General features: G+C 39.2%; 1 protein-coding gene across 1 annotated transcript in view; it reads left to right on the forward strand.

Annotated features, from left to right (window-relative positions):
* LOC110512917 (CUB and sushi domain-containing protein 3) overlaps window positions 1-22538 on the forward strand; it is a 523013-nt gene that overhangs the window by 265609 nt on the left and 234866 nt on the right. The gene's annotated exons all lie outside the window — the stretch shown is intronic.

The raw sequence follows: 22538 nt of genomic DNA on the forward strand, positions 1-22538 counted from the left end.
ATAACACTACTGACAGACTGATGGATTGTACACGCTGATGGATTGTACACGCTACACAAGCATTTCGCTACACTCGCATTAACATCTGCTAACCATGTGTATGTGACAAATAAAATGTGATTTGATTTGATACTATAACACTACTGACAGACTGATGGACTGTACATGCTGTTATACTATTATAACACTACTGACAGACTGATGGACTGTACACACTATTATACTATTATAACACTACTGACAGACTGATGGATTGTACATGCTATTATAACACTACTGACAGACTGATGGACTGTACACACTACTATAACACTACTGACAGACTGATGGACTGTACACACTACTATAACACTACTGACAGACTGATGGACTGTACATGCTGTTATACTATTATAACACTACTGACAGACTGATGGATTGTACATGCTATTATAACACTACTGACAGACTGATGGACTGTACACACTACTATAACACTACTGACAGACTGATGGACTGTACACGCTATTATACTATTATAACACTACTGACAGACTGATGGACTGTACACACTATTATACTATTATAACACTACTGACAGACTGATGGACTGTACACACTACTATAACACTACTGACAGTCTGATGGACTGTACACGCTATTATAACACTACTGACAGACTGATGGACTGTACACACTACTATAACACTACTGACAGACTGATGGACTGTACACGCTATTATAACACTACTGACAGACTGATGGACTGTACACACTACTATAACACTACTGACAGTCTGATGGACTGTACATGCTATTATAACACTACTGACAGACTGATGGACTGTACACGCTATTATAACACTACTGACAGACTGATGGACTGTACACACTACTATAACACTACTGACAGTCTGATGGACTGTACATGCTATTATAACACTACTGACAGACTGATGGACTGTACACGCTATTATACTATTATAACACTACTGACAGACTGATGGACTGTACACGCTATTCTAACACTACTGACAGACTGATGGACTGTACATGCTGTTATACTATTATAACACTACTGACAGACTGATGGACTGTAAACGCTATTATAACACTACTGACAGACTGATGGACTGTACACGCTGTTATAACACTACTGACAGACTGATGGACTGTACACGCTGTTATAACACTACTGACAGACTGATGGACTGTACACACTATTATACTATTATAACACTACTGACAGACTGATGGACTGTACACGCTGTTATAACACTACTGACAGACTGATGGACTGTACACGCTATTATAATACTACTGACAGACTGATGGACTGTACACGCTGTTATAACACTACTGACAGACTGATGGACTGTACACGCTGTTATAACACTACTGACAGACTGATGGACTGTACATGCTATTATAACACTACTGACAGACTGATGGACTGTACACGCTATTATAACACTACTGACAGACTGATGGACTGTACACGCTATTCTAACACTACTGACAGACTGATGGACTGTACATGCTGTTATACTATTATAACACTACTAACAGACTGATGGACTGTACACGCTATTATAACACTACTGACAGACTGATGGACCGTACATGCTATTATAACACTACTGACAGACTGATGGACTGTACACGCTATTATAACACTACTGACAGACTGATGGACTGTACATGCTGTTATACTATTATAACACTACTGACAGACTGAAGGACTGTACATGCTGTTATAACACTACTGACAGACTGATGGACTGTACACACTATTATAACACTACTGACAGACTGATGGACTGTACACACTACTATAACACTACTGACAGACTGATGGACTGTACATGCTGTTATACTATTATAACACTACTGACAGACTGATGGACTGTACACACTATTATAACACTACTGACAGACTGATGGACTGTACATGCTGTTATACTATTATAACACTACTGACAGACTGATGGACTGTACACACTATTATAACACTACTGACAGACTGATGGACTGTACATGATGTTATACTATTATAACACTACTAACAGACTGATGGACTGTACATGCTGTTATACTATTATAACACTACTGACAGACTAATGGACTGTACATGCTATTATACTATTATAACACTACTAACAGACTGATGGACTGTACATGCTATTATACTATTATAACACTACTAACAGACTGATGGACTGTACATGCTGTTATACTATTATAACACTACTGACAGACTGATGGACTGTACATGCTATTATACTATTATAACACTACTAACAGACTGATGGACTGTACATGCTATTATAACACTACTGACAGACTGATGGATTGTACACGCTATTATAACACTACTGACAGACTGATGGATTGTACATGCTACTATAACACTACTGACAGACTGATTGACTGTACATGCTGTTATACTATTATAACACTACTGACAGACTGATGGACTGTACACACTACTATAACACTACTGACAGACTGATGGACTGTACATGCTGTTATACTATTATAACACTACTGACAGACTGATGGATTGTACACGCTACTATAACACTACTGACAGACTGATGGACTGTACATGCTGTTATACTATTATAACACTACTGACAGACTGATGGATTGTACACGCTACTATAACACTACTGACAGACTGATGGACTGTACATGCTGTTATACTATTATAACACTACTGACAGACTGATGGACTGTACACACTACTATAACACTACTGACAGACTGATGGACTGTACATGCTGTTATACTATTATAACACTACTGACAGACTGATGGATTGTACATGCTATTATAACACTACTGACAGACTGATGGACTGTACACACTACTATAACACTACTGACAGACTGATGGACTGTACATGCTGTTATACTATTATAACACTACTGACAGACTGATGGACTGTACATGCTATTATAAAACTACTGACAGACTGATGGACTGTACACACTACTATAACACTACTGACAGACTGATGGACTGTACATGCTGTTATACTATTATAACACTACTGACAGACTGATGGACTGTACATGCTGTTATAACATTACTGACAGACTGATGGATTGTACATGCTGTTATACTATTATAACACTACTGACAGACTGATGGACTGTACATGCTGTTATAACACTACTGACAGACTGATGGACTGTACATGCTGTTATACTATTATAACACTACTGACAGACTGATGGACTGTACATGCTGTTATAATGTTATTATGCAGTCAGTTTATACTAGAGACATTAGTTATAACATTAGGAGTGTCTATATTCTGTCATGTCCATACTAGATACATTAGTTATAACATTAGAAGGGGTGTCTATATTCTGTCATGTCCATACTAGAGACATTAGTTATAACATTAGAAGGGGTGTCTATATTCTGTCATGTCCATACTAGAGACATTAGTTATAACATTAGAAGGGGTGTCTATATTCTGTCATGTCTATACTAGAGACATTAGTTATAACATTAGGAGTGTCTATATTCTGTCATGTCCATACTAGAGGACATTAGTTATAACATTAGGAGACTCTATATTCTGTCATGTCCATACTAGAGACATTAGTTATAACATTAGGAGTGTCTATATTCTGTCATGTCCATACTAGAGACATTAGTTATAACATTAGGAGTGTCTATATTCTGTCATGTCCATACTAGAGACATTAGTTATAACATTAGGAGACTCTATATTCTGTCATGTCCATACTAGAGACATTAGTTGTAACATTAGGAGTGTCTACATTCTGTCATGTCCATACTAGAGAGATTAGTTATAACATTAGGAGTGTCTATATTCTGTCATGTCCATACTAGAGGACATTAGTTATAACATTAGGAGTGTCTATATTCTGTCATGTCCATACTAGAGGACATTAGTTATAACATTAGGAGTGTCTATATTCTGTCATGTCCATACTAGAGGACATTAGTTATAACATTAGGAGACTCTATATTCTGTCATGTCCATACTAGAGGACATTAGTTATAACATTAGGAGTGTCTATATTCTGTCATGTCCATACTAGAGACATTAGTTATAACATTAGAAGTGTCTATATTCTGTCATGTCCATACTAGAGGACATTAGTTATAACATTAGGAGTGTCTATATTCTGTCATGTCCATACTAGAGGACATTAGTTATAACATTAGGAGTGTCTATATTCTGTCATGTCCATACTAGAGACATTAGTTATAACATTAGAAGGAGACTCTATATTCTGTCATGTCCATACTAGAGGACATTAGTTATAACATTAGGAGACTCTATATTCTGTCATGTCCATACTAGAGACATTAGTTATAACATTAGAAGGAGACTCTATATTCTGTCATGTCCATACTAGAGACATTAGTTATAACATTAGAAGGAGTGTCTATATTCTGTCATGTCCATACTAGAGACATTAGTTATAACATTAGAAGGAGTGTCTATATTCTGTCATGTCCATACTAGAGGACATTAGTTATAACATTAGGAGTGTCTATATTCTGTCATGTCCATACTAGAGGACATTAGTTCTAACATTAGAAGGAGTGTCTATATTCTGTCATGTCCATTCTAGAGACATTAGTTATAACATTAGAAGGGGTTGATTTATTCAGTAACGTCCATCCCCAGCCCACCATGCTCATATGCAGGCAGCACTTTGCATTTGTTCATTCATTTTGAATATCATTACAGTAACAGCGTCTCTGTTTGTCCTTTTATCTTTAATTATTCTGTCAAAAATTATGTTTACTGTCATATTTCAAAACAATAGCCTTTCTGCTTTTTATAAGAGATATATTATCCACGGTAGGCAAACCTAAGCCTTGGGCTTCCTCAGTCCCATAGACATGGAATACACACTGCCTGGGCTCTCTGGGTCTCACTGTTCCTTTACAAGGAGAAAAGTTTGTGGACTCACTTTTGTGTAGTTACAGAGTTTTAAGAAAAATTAGGAAACTCATTCTTATCTGTGGTCCAAGCGGCAAACGTATGCTGTATGCTGGAAGGTTTTTATTTTGTATTTTTTATTGTTGTGGTAAAAGCCTGTCATGAAATGTTGTGTCGTCTACTTTTCCCGCTGGAATGTTTATGCCCTGTGATCTTGTGACGGCTTAGGCCACATTCTCCTCCCTCACAGGGGCACAGTTAACGTTCTTCAATGTAAAAAATTGTGTTTAAAACTGGAAAAACATGAAAGAAACGCAATATAAATATGATCATCCTCTTTTTACTATTTACTGAGTCCGTGATCATCCCCTTTTCACGACTTTCATTAGGATACTGAGTCCTTGATCATCCCCTTTTTACGACTTTCATTAGGATACTGAGTCCTTGATCATCCCCTTTTTACGACTTTCATTAGGATACTGAGTCCTTGATCATCCCCTTTTTACGACTTTCATTAGGATACTGAGTCCTTGATCATCTCCTTTTTAAGACTTTCATTAGGATACTGAGTCCTTGATCATCTCCTTTTAAGACTTTCATTAGGATACTGAGTCCTTGATCATCTCCTTTTAAGACTTTCATTAGGATCCCCAGTAGCTGTTGCAAAAGCAACAGAGGTCCACACAGAACATGAAACCCGACATGATACACAACGGTAAAAGACAAGAACAGCTCAAGGACAGAACTACATATATATATATATATATATATATATATATATATATATATATATATATATATATATATTTTTTTTTACAGAAGGCACACGTAGCCTACATACCAACACACAGACACAGACTATCTAGGTCAAATAGGGGAGAGACTTTGTGCCGTGAGGTGTTTTGAAACCAGGTTCATTTGAGCAATATGAGATGGAAGGTAGTTCCATGCAGTAATGTCTCTGTATAATACTGTACGCTTTCTTGAATTGGTTCTGGATTTGAGGAACTGTGAAAAGACCCCCGGTGGCATGTCTGGTGGGGGGATTGTGAAAAGACCCCCGGTGGCATGTCTGGTGGGGTAAGTGTGTGTGTGTGTGTCAGAGATGTGGGTAGCTTGACGCTGCAAACACTTTGGGATTTTCCAACACATTAATGTTTCTTATCAAAACAAGAAGTGACGCAGTCGGTCTCTCCTCAACTCTTAACCAAGAGAGAGACTGGTATAGTATTAATATCAGCCCTCTGATTACAATGAAGAGCAAGACGTGCCTCTCTGTTCTGGGCCAACTGCAGCTTAACTAGGTGTTTCCTTACAGCACTGGACCACACGACTGGACAGTAATTAAGATCAGACAAAAATAGAGCCTGCAGGACTTGGTGTGAAAGCAGAACATGTCTTGATTACGGAGAGACCTCTTACGGACAGACCTCTTACGGACAGACCTCTTACGACAGACCTCTTACGGACAGGACAGACCTCTTACTACGGACAGACCTCTTACGGACAGCGCTCTTACGGACAGCGCTCTTACGGACAGACCTCTTACAGACAGACCTCTTACAGACAGACCTCTTACAGACTGACCTCCTACGGACAGACCTCTTACGGACAGACCTCTTACGGACAGACCTCTTACTACTGACAGACCTCTTACTACGGACAGACCTCTTACGGACAGACCTCTTACGGACAGACCTCTTACGGACAGACCTCTTAAGGACAGACCTCTTACAGACAGACCTCTTACGGACAGACCTCTTACGGACAGACCTCTTACGGACAGACCTCTTAGACAGACCTCTTACGGACAGACCTCTTACGGACAGACCTCTTACTACGGACAGACCTCTTACGGACAGACCTCTTACGGACAGACCTCTTACGGACAGACCTCTTACAGACAGACCTCTTACGGACAGACCTCTTACGAACAGACCTCTTACGGACAAACCTCTTACGGACAGACCTCTTATGGACAGACCTCTTACGGACAGACCTCTTACAGACAGACCTCTTACGGACAGACCTCTTACGGACATACCTCTTACTACGGACAGACCTCTTACAGACAGACCTCTTACAGACAGACCTCTCCCCATCTTTACAACCATTTAATATTTACTTTTTTGAACAAGACATTTTACATTCTTAAGGTATCACCAAGTAATTTAGCCTCCTCAACTTGTTCGACAGCCACACCCTTCTATGACCGGATCCAGCCGAGGTCCAGAACTCAGGTTAATGATTTGTACCAAATACAAACGCTCTTAGTTGTAGAGAGATGTTCAAGGACCAGTTTATTACTGACTAACCCGTTTCCAAAACAGACTGCAACTCTTTGTTAAGGGCGTTTTCAGTGACTTCATTAGCTGTGGCTGCTGATGCGTAGACGGTTGAATCGTCAGCAATACTTTACCCACAAGGAGCCTCCTTATGGAGATCTGAATCATTAAAATGACTGATTTTGATGTTCATCACCACAGCATCTTGCTATCTAAGCATCTGAATTGGGTGTGTTTTTTTTTAACAGGTCAGCATACTGTATGTCTCTAAAACATCAGCAAAAACACATCCATAATGTCGTGTCAGAGCAATGGCCGATTGCAGTAATGCATCTGGGGCTGTAACAAGTTTTTAAAAAAGTAGCTAGCTACCTAGCTAGCGTAGCAAAGAGAGCGATTAAGGAAAGCCTAACCCTGGGGGTTTACTGTTGACTGTAGAGAGAGGGAGATGGTGTGGGGTTTACTGTTGACTGTAGAGAGAGGGAGATGGTGTTGGGGTTTACTGTTGACTGTAGAGAGAGGGAGATGGTGTGGGGTTTACTGTTGACTGGAGAGAGAGGGAGATGGTGTGGGGTTTACTGTTGACTGGAGAGAGAGGGAGATGGTGTTGGGGTTTACTGTTGACTGTAGAGAGAGGGAGATGGTGTTGGGGTTTACTGTTGACTGTAGAGAGAGGGAGATGGTGTTGGGGTTTACTGTTGACGGTAGAGAGAGGGAGATGGTGTGGGGTTGACTGTTGACTGTAGAGAGAGGGAGATGGTGTGGGGTTTACTGTTGACTGGAGAGAGAGGGAGATGGTGTTGGGGTTTACTGTTGACTGTAGAGAGAGGGAGATGGTGTTGGGGTTTACTGTTGACTGTAGAGAGAGGGAGATGGTTTGTGTAAGCCTGAAGCCTTCTGGTGCAATACTAGAGTATACCCTCCCTCCCTCTCTGCCTCCCACCCTCCTTCGCTCCCTCCCTCGCTCCCTCGCTCCCTCCCTCCCTCCCAACCCTCCCTCCCTCCCTCTCTGCCTCCGCCTTCCCTCGCTCCCTCCCTCCCTCTCTGCCACCTCCCTCCCTCCCTCCCTCCAATCACTAGAACCCTGATTGCTCCCTCCAGAGTCAATGAGAATCCTCAAAGCCAATAGAAGTCATGATCTCTGGGGATGGGATGCTGCAGTTGTTTTCAACTGAGGTGGAAAAGCATGATGGAGTATGAGTGGTGGGGTGAAAGGGTGTGTGTGTGTGTGTGTGTGTGTGTGTGTGTGTGTGTGTGTGTGTGTGTGTGTATGTGTGTGTGTGTGTGTGTGTGTGTGTGTGGAGGGGTGATTGTGGGACGATCAGAGAACGGGCAGTAATTTAGAGGGGACGGCTGAGAAGGAGCATTAACCATTGTAACTGTGGTCATTGTACGAGTTCACCACCACCTGACTCATAAAAGCTGGAGCTACAGCAGTGTACACACTGGGAGGCTCCACTTAGCTGAACTGTACAGGAAGATGGCATTGTGTTGTATCCTACTGATAGATGGCATTGTGTTGTATCCTACTGATAGATAGATGGCATTGTGTTGTATCCTACTGATAGATAGATGGCATTGTGTTGTATCCTACTGATAGATAGATGGCATTGTGTTGTATCCTACTGATAGATAGATGGCATTGTGTTGTATCCTACTGATAGATAGATGGCATTGTGTTGTATCCTACTGATAGATAGATGGCATTGTGTTGTATCCTACTGATAGATAGATGGCATTGTGTTGTATCCTACTGATAGATAGATGGCATTGTGTTGTATCCTACTGATAGATAGATGGCATTGTGTTGTATCTTACTGATACATAGATGGCATTGTGTTGTCTCCTACTGATAGATAGATGGCATTGTGTTGTATCCTACTGATAGATAGATGGCATTGTGTTGTATCCTACTGATAGATAGATGGCATTGTGTTGTATCCTACTGATAGATAGATGGCATTGTGTTGTATCTTACTGATACATAGATGGAATTGTGTTGTCTCCTACTGATAGATAGATGGCATTGTGCTGTATCCTACTGATAGATAGATGGCATTGTGTTGTATCCTACTGATAGATAGATGGCATTGTGCTATATCCTACTGATAGATAGATGGCATTGTGCTGTATCCTACTGATAGATGGCATTGTGTTGTATCCTACTGATAGATAGATGGCATTGTGTTGTATCCTACTGATAGATAGATGGCATTGTGTTGTATCCTACTGATAGATAGATGGCATTGTGTTGTATCCTACTGATAGATGGCATTGTGCTTTATCCTACTGATAGATAGATGGCATTGTGTTGTATCCTACTGATAGATAGATGGCATTGTGTTGTATCCTACTGATAGATAGATGGCATTGTGTTGTATCCTACTGATAGATGGCATTGTGTTGTATCCTACTGATAGATAGATGGCATTGTGTTGTATCCTACTGATAGATGGCATTGTGTTGTATCCTACTGATAGATAGATGGCATTGTGTTGTATCCTACTGATAGATAGATGGCATTGTGTTGTATCCTACTGTTAGATAGATGGCATTGTGTTGTATCCTACTGATAGATAGATGGCATTGTGTTGTATCCTACTGATAGATAGATGGCATTGTGTTGTATCCTACTGATAGATGGCATTGTGTTGTATCCTACTGATAGATGGCATTGTGTTGTATCCTACTGATAGATGGCATTGTGTTGTATCCTATTGATAGATAGATGGCATTGTGTTGTATCCTACTGATAGATAGATGGCATTGTGTTGTATCCTACTGATAGATGGCATTGTGTTGTATCCTACTGATAGATGGCATTGTGTTGTATCCTACTGATAGATAGATGGCATTGTGTTGTATCCTACTGATAGATAGATGGCATTGTGTTGTATCCTACTGATAGATGGCATTGTGTTGTATCCTACTGATAGATGGCATTGTGTTGTATCCTACTGATAGATAGATGGCATTGTGTTGTATCCTACTGATAGATAGATGGCATTGTGTTGTATCCTACTGTTAGATAGATGGCATTGTGTTGTATCCTACTGATAGATAGATGGCATTGTGTTGTATCCTACTGATAGATAGATGGCATTGTGTTGTATCCTACTGATAGATGGCATTGTGTTGTATCCTACTGATAGATGGCATTGTGTTGTATCCTACTGATAGATGGCATTGTGTTGTATCCTATTGATAGATAGATGGCATTGTGTTGTATCCTACTGATAGATAGATGGCATTGTGTTGTATCCTACTGATAGATGGCATTGTGTTGTATCCTACTGATAGATGGCATTGTGTTGTATCCTACTGATAGATAGATGGCATTGTGTTGTATCCTACTGATAGATAGATGGCATTGTGTTGTATCCTACTGATAGATGGCATTGTGTTGTATCCTACTGATAGATAGATGACATTGTGTTGTATCCTACTGTTAGATAGATGGCATTGTGTTGTATCCTACTGATAGATGGCATTGTGTTGTATCCTACTGATAGATGGCATTGTGTTGTATCCTACTGATAGATGGCATTGTGTTGTATCCTATTGATAGACAGATGGCATTGTGTTGTATCCTACTGATAGATAGATGGCATTGTGTTGTATCCTACTGATAGATAGATGGCATTGTGTTGTATCTTACTGATAGATGGCATTGTGTTGTATCCTACTGATAGATGGCATTGTGTTGTCTCCTACTGATAGATAGATGGCATTGTGTTGTATCCTACTGATAGATGGCATTGTGTTGTATCCTACTGATAGATGGCATTGTGTTGTCTCCTACTGATAGATAGATGGCATTGTGTTGTATCCTACTGATAGATAGATGGCATTGTGTTGTATCCTACTGATAGATAGATGGCATTGTGTTGTATCCTACTGATAGATAGATGGCATTGTGTTGTATCTTACTGATACATAGATGGCATTGTGTTGTCTCCTACTGATAGATAGATGGCATTGTGCTGTATCCTACTGATAGATAGATGGCATTGTGTTGTATCCTACTGATAGATAGATGGCATTGTGCTATATCCTACTGATAGATAGATGGCATTGTGCTGTATCCTACTGATAGATGGCATTGTGTTGTATCCTACTGATAGATAGATGGCATTGTGCTGTATCCTACTGATAGATAGATGGCATTGTGTTGTATCCTACTGATAGATAGATGGCATTGTGCTATATCCTACTGATAGATAGATGACATTGTGCTGTATCCTACTGATAGATGGCATTGTGTTGTATCCTACTGATAGATAGATGGCATTGTGTTGTATCCTACTGATAGATAGATGGCATTGTGTTGTATCCTACTGATAGATAGATGGCATTGTGTTGTATCCTACTGATAGATGGCATTGTGCTTTATCCTACTGATAGATAGATGGCATTGTGTTGTATCCTACTGATAGATAGATGGCATTGTGTTGTATCCTACTGATAGATAGATGGCATTGTGTTGTATCCTACTGATAGATGGCATTGTGTTGTATCCTACTGATAGATAGATGGCATTGTGTTGTATCCTACTGATAGATGGCATTGTGTTGTATCCTACTGATAGATAGATGGCATTGTGTTGTATCCTACTGATAGATAGATGGCATTGTGTTGTATCCTACTGATAGATAGATGGCATTGTGTTGTATCCTACTGATAGATAGATGGCATTGTGTTGTATCCTACTGATAGATAGATGGCATTGTGTTGTATCCTACTGATAGATAGATGGCATTGTGTTGTATCCTACTGATAGATAGATGGCATTGTGTTGTATCCTACTGATAGATAGATGGCATTGTGTTGTATCCTACTGATAGATAGATGGCATTGTGTTGTATCCTACTGATAGATAGATGGCATTGTGTTGTATCCTACTGATAGATGGCATTGTGTTGTATCCTACTGATAGATGGCATTGTGTTGTATCCTACTGATAGATAGATGGCATTGTGTTGTATCCTACTGATAGATAGATGGCATTGTGTTGTATCCTACTGATAGATGGCATTGTGTTGTATCCTACTGATAGATGGCATTGTGTTGTATCCTACTGATAGATAGATGGCATTGTGTTGTATCCTACTGATAGATAGATGGCATTGTGTTGTATCCTACTGTTAGATAGATGGCATTGTGTTGTATCCTACTGATAGATAGATGGCATTGTGTTGTATCCTACTGATAGATAGATGGCATTGTGTTGTATCCTACTGATAGATGGCATTGTGTTGTATCCTACTGATAGATGGCATTGTGTTGTATCCTACTGATAGATGGCATTGTGTTGTATCCTATTGATAGATAGATGGCATTGTGTTGTATCCTACTGATAGATAGATGGCATTGTGTTGTATCCTACTGATAGATGGCATTGTGTTGTATCCTACTGATAGATGGCATTGTGTTGTATCCTACTGATAGATAGATGGCATTGTGTTGTATCCTACTGATAGATAGATGGCATTGTGTTGTATCCTACTGATAGATGGCATTGTGTTGTATCCTACTGATAGATAGATGACATTGTGTTGTATCCTACTGTTAGATAGATGGCATTGTGTTGTATCCTACTGATAGATGGCATTGTGTTGTATCCTACTGATAGATGGCATTGTGTTGTATCCTACTGATAGATGGCATTGTGTTGTATCCTATTGATAGACAGATGGCATTGTGTTGTATCCTACTGATAGATAGATGGCATTGTGTTGTATCCTACTGATAGATAGATGGCATTGTGTTGTATCCTACTGATAGATGGCATTGTGTTGTCTCCTACTGATAGATAGATGGCATTGTGTTGTATCCTACTGATAGATGGCATTGTGTTGTATCCTACTGATAGATGGCATTGTGTTGTCTCCTACTGATAGATAGATGGCATTGTGTTGTATCCTACTGATAGATAGATGGCATTGTGTTGTATCCTACTGATAGATAGATGGCATTGTGTTGTATCCTACTGATAGATAGATGGCATTGTGTTGTATCTTACTGATACATAGATGGCATTGTGTTGTCTCCTACTGATAGATAGATGGCATTGTGCTGTATCCTACTGATAGATAGATGGCATTGTGTTGTATCCTACTGATAGATAGATGGCATTGTGCTATATCCTACTGATAGATAGATGGCATTGTGCTGTATCCTACTGATAGATGGCATTGTGTTGTATCCTACTGATAGATAGATGGCATTGTGTTGTATCCTACTGATAGATAGATGGCATTGTGTTGTATCCTACTGATAGATGGCATTGTGCTTTATCCTACTGATAGATAGATGGCATTGTGTTGTATCCTACTGATAGATAGATGGCATTGTGTTGTATCCTACTGATAGATAGATGGCATTGTGTTGTATCCTACTGATAGATGGCATTGTGTTGTATCCTACTGATAGATAGATGGCATTGTGTTGTATCCTACTGATAGATGGCATTGTGTTGTATCCTACTGATAGATAGATGGCATTGTGTTGTATCCTACTGATAGATAGATGGCATTGTGTTGTATCCTACTGTTAGATAGATGGCATTGTGTTGTATCCTACTGATAGATAGATGGCATTGTGTTGTATCCTACTGATAGATAGATGGCATTGTGTTGTATCCTACTGATAGATGGCATTGTGTTGTATCCTACTGATAGATGGCATTGTGTTGTATCCTACTGATAGATGGCATTGTGTTGTATCCTATTGATAGATAGATGGCATTGTGTTGTATCCTACTGATAGATAGATGGCATTGTGTTGTATCCTACTGATAGATGGCATTGTGTTGTATCCTACTGATAGATGGCATTGTGTTGTATCCTACTGATAGATAGATGGCATTGTGTTGTATCCTACTGATAGATAGATGGCATTGTGTTGTATCCTACTGATAGATGGCATTGTGTTGTATCCTACTGATAGATGGCATTGTGTTGTATCCTACTGATAGATAGATGGCATTGTGTTGTATCCTACTGATAGATAGATGGCATTGTGTTGTATCCTACTGTTAGATAGATGGCATTGTGTTGTATCCTACTGATAGATAGATGGCATTGTGTTGTATCCTACTGATAGATAGATGGCATTGTGTTGTATCCTACTGATAGATGGCATTGTGTTGTATCCTACTGATAGATGGCATTGTGTTGTATCCTACTGATAGATGGCATTGTGTTGTATCCTATTGATAGATAGATGGCATTGTGTTGTATCCTACTGATAGATAGATGGCATTGTGTTGTATCCTACTGATAGATGGCATTGTGTTGTATCCTACTGATAGATGGCATTGTGTTGTATCCTACTGATAGATAGATGGCATTGTGTTGTATCCTACTGATAGATAGATGGCATTGTGTTGTATCCTACTGATAGATGGCATTGTGTTGTATCCTACTGATAGATAGATGACATTGTGTTGTATCCTACTGTTAGATAGATGGCATTGTGTTGTATCCTACTGATAGATGACATTGTGTTGTATCCTACTGATAGATGGCATTGTGCTTTATCCTACTGATAGATAGATGGCATTGTGTTGTATCCTACTGATAGATAGATGGCATTGTGCTGTATCCTACTGATAGATAGATGGCATTGTGTTGTATCCTACTGATAGATGACATTGTGTTGTATCCTACTGATAGATAGATGGCATTGTGTTGTATCCTACTGATAGATAGATGGCATTGTGCTGTATCCTACTGATAGATATATGGCATTGTGCTGTATCCTACTGATAGATAGATGGCATTGTGCTGTATCCTACTGATAGATAGATGGCATTGTGCTGTATCTTACTGTTAGATAGATGGCATTGTGTTGTATCCTATTGATAGATGGCATTGTGTTGTATCCTACTGATAGATAGATGGCATTGTGTTGTATCCTACTGATAGTTAGATGGCATTGTGTTGTATCCTACTGATAGATAGATGGCATTGTGTTGTATCCTACTGATAGATGGCATTGTGTTGTATCCTACTGATAGATAGATGGCATTGTGTTGTATCCTACTGATAGATGGCAATTTGTTGTATCCTACTGATAGATAGATGGCATTGTGTTGTATCCTACTGATAGATGGCATTGTGTTGTATCCTACTGATAGATAGATGGCATTGTGTTGTATCCTACTGATAGATGGCATTGCGTTGTATCCTACTGATAGATAGATGGCATTGTGTTGTATCCTACTGATAGATAGATGGCATTGTGTTGTATCCTACTGATAGATAGATGGCATTGTGTTGTATCCTACTGATAGATAGATGGCATTGTGTTGTATCCTACTGATAGATAGATGGCATTGTGTTGTATCCTACTGATAGATAGATGGCATTGTGTTGTATCCTACTGATAGATGGCATTGTGTTGTATCCTACTGATAGTTAGATGGCATTGTGTTGTATCCTACTGATAGTTAGATGGCATTGTGTTGTATCCTACTGATAGATAGCATTGTGTTGTATCCTACTGATAGATAGATGGCATTGTGTTGTATCCTACTGATAGATGACATTGTGTTGTATCCTACTGATAGATGGCATTGTGTTGTATCCTACTGATAGATGGCATTGTGTTGTATCCTACTGATAGATAGCATTGTGTTGTATCCTACTGATAGATGGCATTGTGTTGTATCCTACTGATAGATGGCATTGTGTTGTATCCTACTGATAGATGGCATTGTGTTGTATCCTACTGATAGATAGATGGCATTGTGTTGTATCCTACTGATAGATGGCATTGTGCTGTATCCTACTGATAGATGGCATTGTGTTGTATCCTACTGATAGATAGATGGCATTGTGTTGTATCCTACTGATAGATAGATGGCATTGTGTTGTATCCTACTGATAGATAGATGGCATTGTGTTGTATCCTACTGATAGATAGATGGCATTGTGTTGTATCCTACTGATAGATAGATGACATTGTGTTGTATCCTACTGATAGATGGCATTGTGTTGTATCCTACTGATAGATAGATGGCATTGTGTTGTATCCTACTGATAGATAGCATTGTGTTGTATCCTACTGATAGATAGATGGCATTGTGTTGTATCCTACTGATAGATAGATGGCATTGTGTTGTATCCTACTGATAAATGGCATTGTGTTGTATCCTACTGATAGATGGCATTGTGCTGTATCCTACTGATAGATGGCATGGTGTTGTATCCTACTGATAGATGGCATTTTGTTGTATCCTACTGATAGATAGATGGCATTGTGTTGTATCCTACAGATAGATAGATGGCATTGTGTTGTATCCTACTGATAGATGGCATTGTGTTGTATCCTACTGATAGATAGATGGCATTGTGTTGTATCCTACTGATAGATGGCATTGTGTTGTATCCTACTGATAGATGGCATTGTGTTGTATCCTACTGATAGATGGCATTGTGCTGTATCCTACTGATAGATGGCATTGTGCTGTATCCTACTAATAGATAGATGGCATTGGGCTGTATCCTACTGATAGATGGCATTGTGTTGTATCCTACTGATAGATAGATGGCATTGTGTTGTATCCTACTGATAGATAGATGGCATTGTGTTGTATCCTACTGATAGTTAGATGGCATTGTGTTGTATCCTACTGATAGATAGATGGCATTGTGCTGTATCCTACTGATAGATGGCATTGTGTTGTATCCTACTGATAGATGGCATTGTGTTGTATCCTACTGATAGTTAGATGGCATTGTGTTGTATCCTACTGATAGTTAGATGGCATTGTGTTGTATCCTACTGATAGATAGATGGCATTGTGTTGTATCCTACTGATAGATGGCATTGCGTTGTATCCTCCTGATAGATGGCATTGTGTTGTATCCTACTGATAGATAGATGACATTGTGTTGTATCCTACTGATAGTTAGATGGCATTGTGTTGTATCCTACTGATAGATGGCATTGTGTTGTATCCTACTGATAGATAGATGGCATTGTGTTGTATCCTACTGATAGATGGCATTGCGTTGTATCCTCCTGATAGATGGCATTGTGTTGTATCCTACTGATAGATAGATGGCATTGTGTTGTATCCTACTGATAGTTAGATGGCATTGTGTTGTATCCTACTGATAGATAGATGGCATTGTGTTGTATCCTACTGATAGATGGCATTGCGTTGTATCCTCCTGATAGATGGCATTGTGTTGTATCCTACTGATAGATAGATGGCATTGTGTTGTATCCTACTGATAGATGGCATTGCGTTGTATCCTCCTGATAGATGGCATTGTGTTGTATCCTACTGATAGATAGATGACATTGTGTTGTATCCTACTGATAGTTAGATGGCATTGTGTTGTATCCTACTGATAGATAGATGGCATTGTGTTGTATCCTACTGATAGATGACATTGTGTTGTATCCTACTGATAGATAGATGGCATTGTGCTGTATCCTACTGATAGATGGCATTGTGTTGTATCCTACTGATAGATAGATGGCATTGTGTTGTATCCTACTGATAGATAGATGGCATTGTGTTGTATCCTACTGATAGATAGATGGCATTGTGTTGTATCCTACTGATAGATAGATGGCATTGTGTTGTATCCTACTGATAGATAGATGGCATTGTGTTGTATCCTACTGTTAGATAGATGGCATTGTGTTGTATCCTACTGTTAGATAGATGGCATTGTGTTGTATCCTACTGATAGATAGATGGCATTGTGTTGTATCCTACTGATAGATGGCATTGTGTTGTATCCTACTGATAGATAGATGGCATTGTGTTGTATCCTACTGATAGATAGATGGCATTGTGTTGTATCCTACTGATAGATAGATGGCATTGTGTTGTATCCTACTGATAGATAGATGACATTGTGTTGTATCCTACTGATAGATGGCATTGTGTTGTATCCTACTGATAGATAGATGGCATTGTGTTGTATCCTACTGATAGATAGCATTGTGTTGTATCCTACTGATAGATAGATGGCATTGTGTTGTATCCTACTGATAGATAGATGGCATTGTGTTGTATCCTACTGATAAATGGCATTGTGTTGTATCCTACTGATAGATGGCATTGTGCTGTATCCTACTGATAGATGGCATGGTGTTGTATCCTACTGATAGATGGCATTTTGTTGTATCCTACTGATAGATAGATGGCATTGTGTTGTATCCTACAGATAGATAGATGGCATTGTGTTGTATCCTACTGATAGATGGCATTGTGTTGTATCCTACTGATAGATAGATGGCATTGTGTTGTATCCTACTGATAGATGGCATTGTGTTGTATCCTACTGATAGATGGCATTGTGTTGTATCCTACTGATAGATGGCATTGTGCTGTATCCTACTGATAGATGGCATTGTGCTGTATCCTACTAATAGATAGATGGCATTGGGCTGTATCCTACTGATAGATGGCATTGTGTTGTATCCTACTGATAGATAGATGGCATTGTGTTGTATCCTACTGATAGATAGATGGCATTGTGTTGTATCCTACTGATAGTTAGATGGCATTGTGTTGTATCCTACTGATAGATAGATGGCATTGTGCTGTATCCTACTGATAGATGGCATTGTGTTGTATCCTACTGATAGATGGCATTGTGTTGTATCCTACTGATAGTTAGATGGCATTGTGTTGTATCCTACTGATAGTTAGATGGCATTGTGTTGTATCCTACTGATAGATAGATGGCATTGTGTTGTATCCTACTGATAGATGGCATTGCGTTGTATCCTCCTGATAGATGGCATTGTGTTGTATCCTACTGATAGATAGATGACATTGTGTTGTATCCTACTGATAGTTAGATGGCATTGTGTTGTATCCTACTGATAGATGGCATTGTGTTGTATCCTACTGATAGATAGATGGCATTGTGTTGTATCCTACTGATAGATGGCATTGCGTTGTATCCTCCTGATAGATGGCATTGTGTTGTATCCTACTGATAGATAGATGGCATTGTGTTGTATCCTACTGATAGTTAGATGGCATTGTGTTGTATCCTACTGATAGATAGATGGCATTGTGTTGTATCCTACTGATAGATGGCATTGCGTTGTATCCTCCTGATAGATGGCATTGTGTTGTATCCTACTGATAGATAGATGGCATTGTGTTGTATCCTACTGATAGATGGCATTGCGTTGTATCCTCCTGATAGATGGCATTGTGTTGTATCCTACTGATAGATAGATGACATTGTGTTGTATCCTACTGATAGTTAGATGGCATTGTGTTGTATCCTACTGATAGATAGATGGCATTGTGTTGTATCCTACTGATAGATGACATTGTGTTGTATCCTACTGATAGATAGATGGCATTGTGCTGTATCCTACTGATAGATGGCATTGTGTTGTATCCTACTGATAGATAGATGGCATTGTGTTGTATCCTACTGATAGATAGATGGCATTGTGTTGTATCCTACTGATAGATAGATGGCATTGTGTTGTATCCTACTGATAGATAGATGGCATTGTGTTGTATCCTACTGATAGATAGATGGCATTGTGTTGTATCCTACTGTTAGATAGATGGCATTGTGTTGTATCCTACTGTTAGATAGATGGCATTGTGTTGTATCCTACTGATAGATAGATGGCATTGTGTTGTATCCTACTGATAGATGGCATTGTGTTGTATCCTACTGATAGATAGATGGCATTGTGTTGTATCCTACTGATAGATGGCATTGTGTTGTATCCTACTGATAGATAGATGGCATTGTGCTGTATCCTACTGATAGATGGCATTGTGTTGTATCCTACTGATAGATAGATGGCATTGTGTTGTATCCTACTGATAGATGGCATTGTGTTGTATCCTACTGATAGATGGCATTGTGTTGTATCCTACTGATAGATAGATGGCATTGTGTTGTATCCTACTGATAGATAGATGGCATTGTGTTGTATCCTACTGATAGATAGATGGCATTGTGTTGTATCCTACTGATAGATGGCATTGTGTTGTATCCTACTGATAGATGGCATTGTGTTGTATCCTACTGATAGATAGATGGCATTGTGTTGTATCCTACTGATAGATGGCATTGAGTTGTATCCTACTGATAGATAGATGGCATTATGTTGTATCCTACTGATAGATAGATGGCATTGTGTTGTATCCTACTGATAGATGGCATTGTGTTGTATCCTACTGATAGATGGCATTGTGTTGTATCCTACTGATAGATGGCATTGTGCTGTATCCTACTGATAGATAGATGGCATTGTGCTGTATCCTACTGATAGATGGCATTGTGTTGTATCCTACTGATAGATAGATGGCATTGTGCTGTATCCTACTGATAGATAGATGGCATTGTGTTGTATCCTACTGATAGATGGCATTGTGTTGTATCCTACTGATATATGGCATTGTGTTGTATCCTACTGATAGATAGATGGCATTGTGCTGTATCCTACTGATAGATAGATGGCATTGTGTTGTATCCTACTGATAGATGGCATTGTGTTGTATCCTACTGATAGATGGCATTGTGTTGTATCCTACTGATAGATAGATGACATTGTGTTGTATCCTACTGATAGATGGCATTGTGTTGTATCCTACTGATAGATGGCATTGTGTTGTATCCTACTGATAGATAGATGGCATTGTGTTGTATCCTACTGATAGATAGATGGCATTGTGTTGTATCCTACTGATAGATAGATGGCATTGTGTTGTATCCTACTGATAGATAGATGGCATTGTGTTGTATCCTACTGATAGATAGATGGCATTGTGTTGTATCCTACTGATAGATAGATGGCATTGTGTTGTATCCTACTGATAGATAGATGGCATTGTGTTGTATCCTACTGATAGATGGCATTGTGTTGTATCCTACTGATAGATGACATTGTGTTGTATCCTACTGATAGTTAGATGGCATTGTGTTGTATCCTACTGATAGATAGATGGCATTGTGTTGTATCCTACTGATAGATGACATTGTGTTGTATCCTACTGATAGATAGATGGCATTGTGCTGTATCCTACTGATAGATGGCATTGTGTTGTATCCTACTGATAGATAGATGGCATTGTGTTGTATCCTACTGATAGATAGATGGCATTGTGTTGTATCCTACTGATAGATAGATGGCATTGTGTTGTATCCTACTGATAGATAGATGGCATTGTGTTGTATCCTACTGATAGATAGATGGCATTGTGTTGTATCCTACTGTTAGATAGATGGCATTGTGTTGTATCCTACTGTTAGATAGATGGCATTGTGTTGTATCCTACTGATAGATAGATGGCATTGTGTTGTATCCTACTGATAGATGGCATTGTGTTGTATCCTACTGATAGATAGATGGCATTGTGTTGTATCCTACTGATAGATGGCATTGTGTTGTATCCTACTGATAGATAGATGGCATTGTGCTGTATCCTACTGATAGATGGCATTGTGTTGTATCCTACTGATAGATAGATGGCATTGTGTTGTATCCTACTGATAGATGGCATTGTGTTGTATCCTACTGATAGATGGCATTGTGTTGTATCCTACTGATAGATAGATGGCATTGTGTTGTATCCTACTGATAGATAGATGGCATTGTGTTGTATCCTACTGATAGATAGATGGCATTGTGTTGTATCCTACTGATAGATGGCATTGTGTTGTATCCTACTGATAGATGGCATTGTGTTGTATCCTACTGATAGATAGATGGCATTGTGTTGTATCCTACTGATAGATGGCATTGAGTTGTATCCTACTGATAGATAGATGGCATTATGTTGTATCCTACTGATAGATAGATGGCATTGTGTTGTATCCTACTGATAGATGGCATTGTGTTGTATCCTACTGATAGATGGCATTGTGTTGTATCCTACTGATAGATGGCATTGTGCTGTATCCTACTGATAGATAGATGGCATTGTGCTGTATCCTACTGATAGATGGCATTGTGTTGTATCCTACTGATAGATAGATGGCATTGTGCTGTATCCTACTGATAGATAGATGGCATTGTGTTGTATCCTACTGATAGATGGCATTGTGTTGTATCCTACTGATATATGGCATTGTGTTGTATCCTACTGATAGATAGATGGCATTGTGCTGTATCCTACTGATAGATAGATGGCATTGTGTTGTATCCTACTGATAGATGGCATTGTGTTGTATCCTACTGATAGATGGCATTGTGTTGTATCCTACTGATAGATAGATGACATTGTGTTGTATCCTACTGATAGATGGCATTGTGTTGTATCCTACTGATAGATGGCATTGTGTTGTATCCTACTGATAGATAGATGGCATTGTGTTGTATCCTAC

This window comes from Oncorhynchus mykiss, chromosome 2 (genome assembly GCF_013265735.2).
Source record: "Oncorhynchus mykiss isolate Arlee chromosome 2, USDA_OmykA_1.1, whole genome shotgun sequence".
Classification (NCBI taxonomy): Eukaryota; Metazoa; Chordata; class Actinopteri; order Salmoniformes; family Salmonidae; genus Oncorhynchus; species Oncorhynchus mykiss.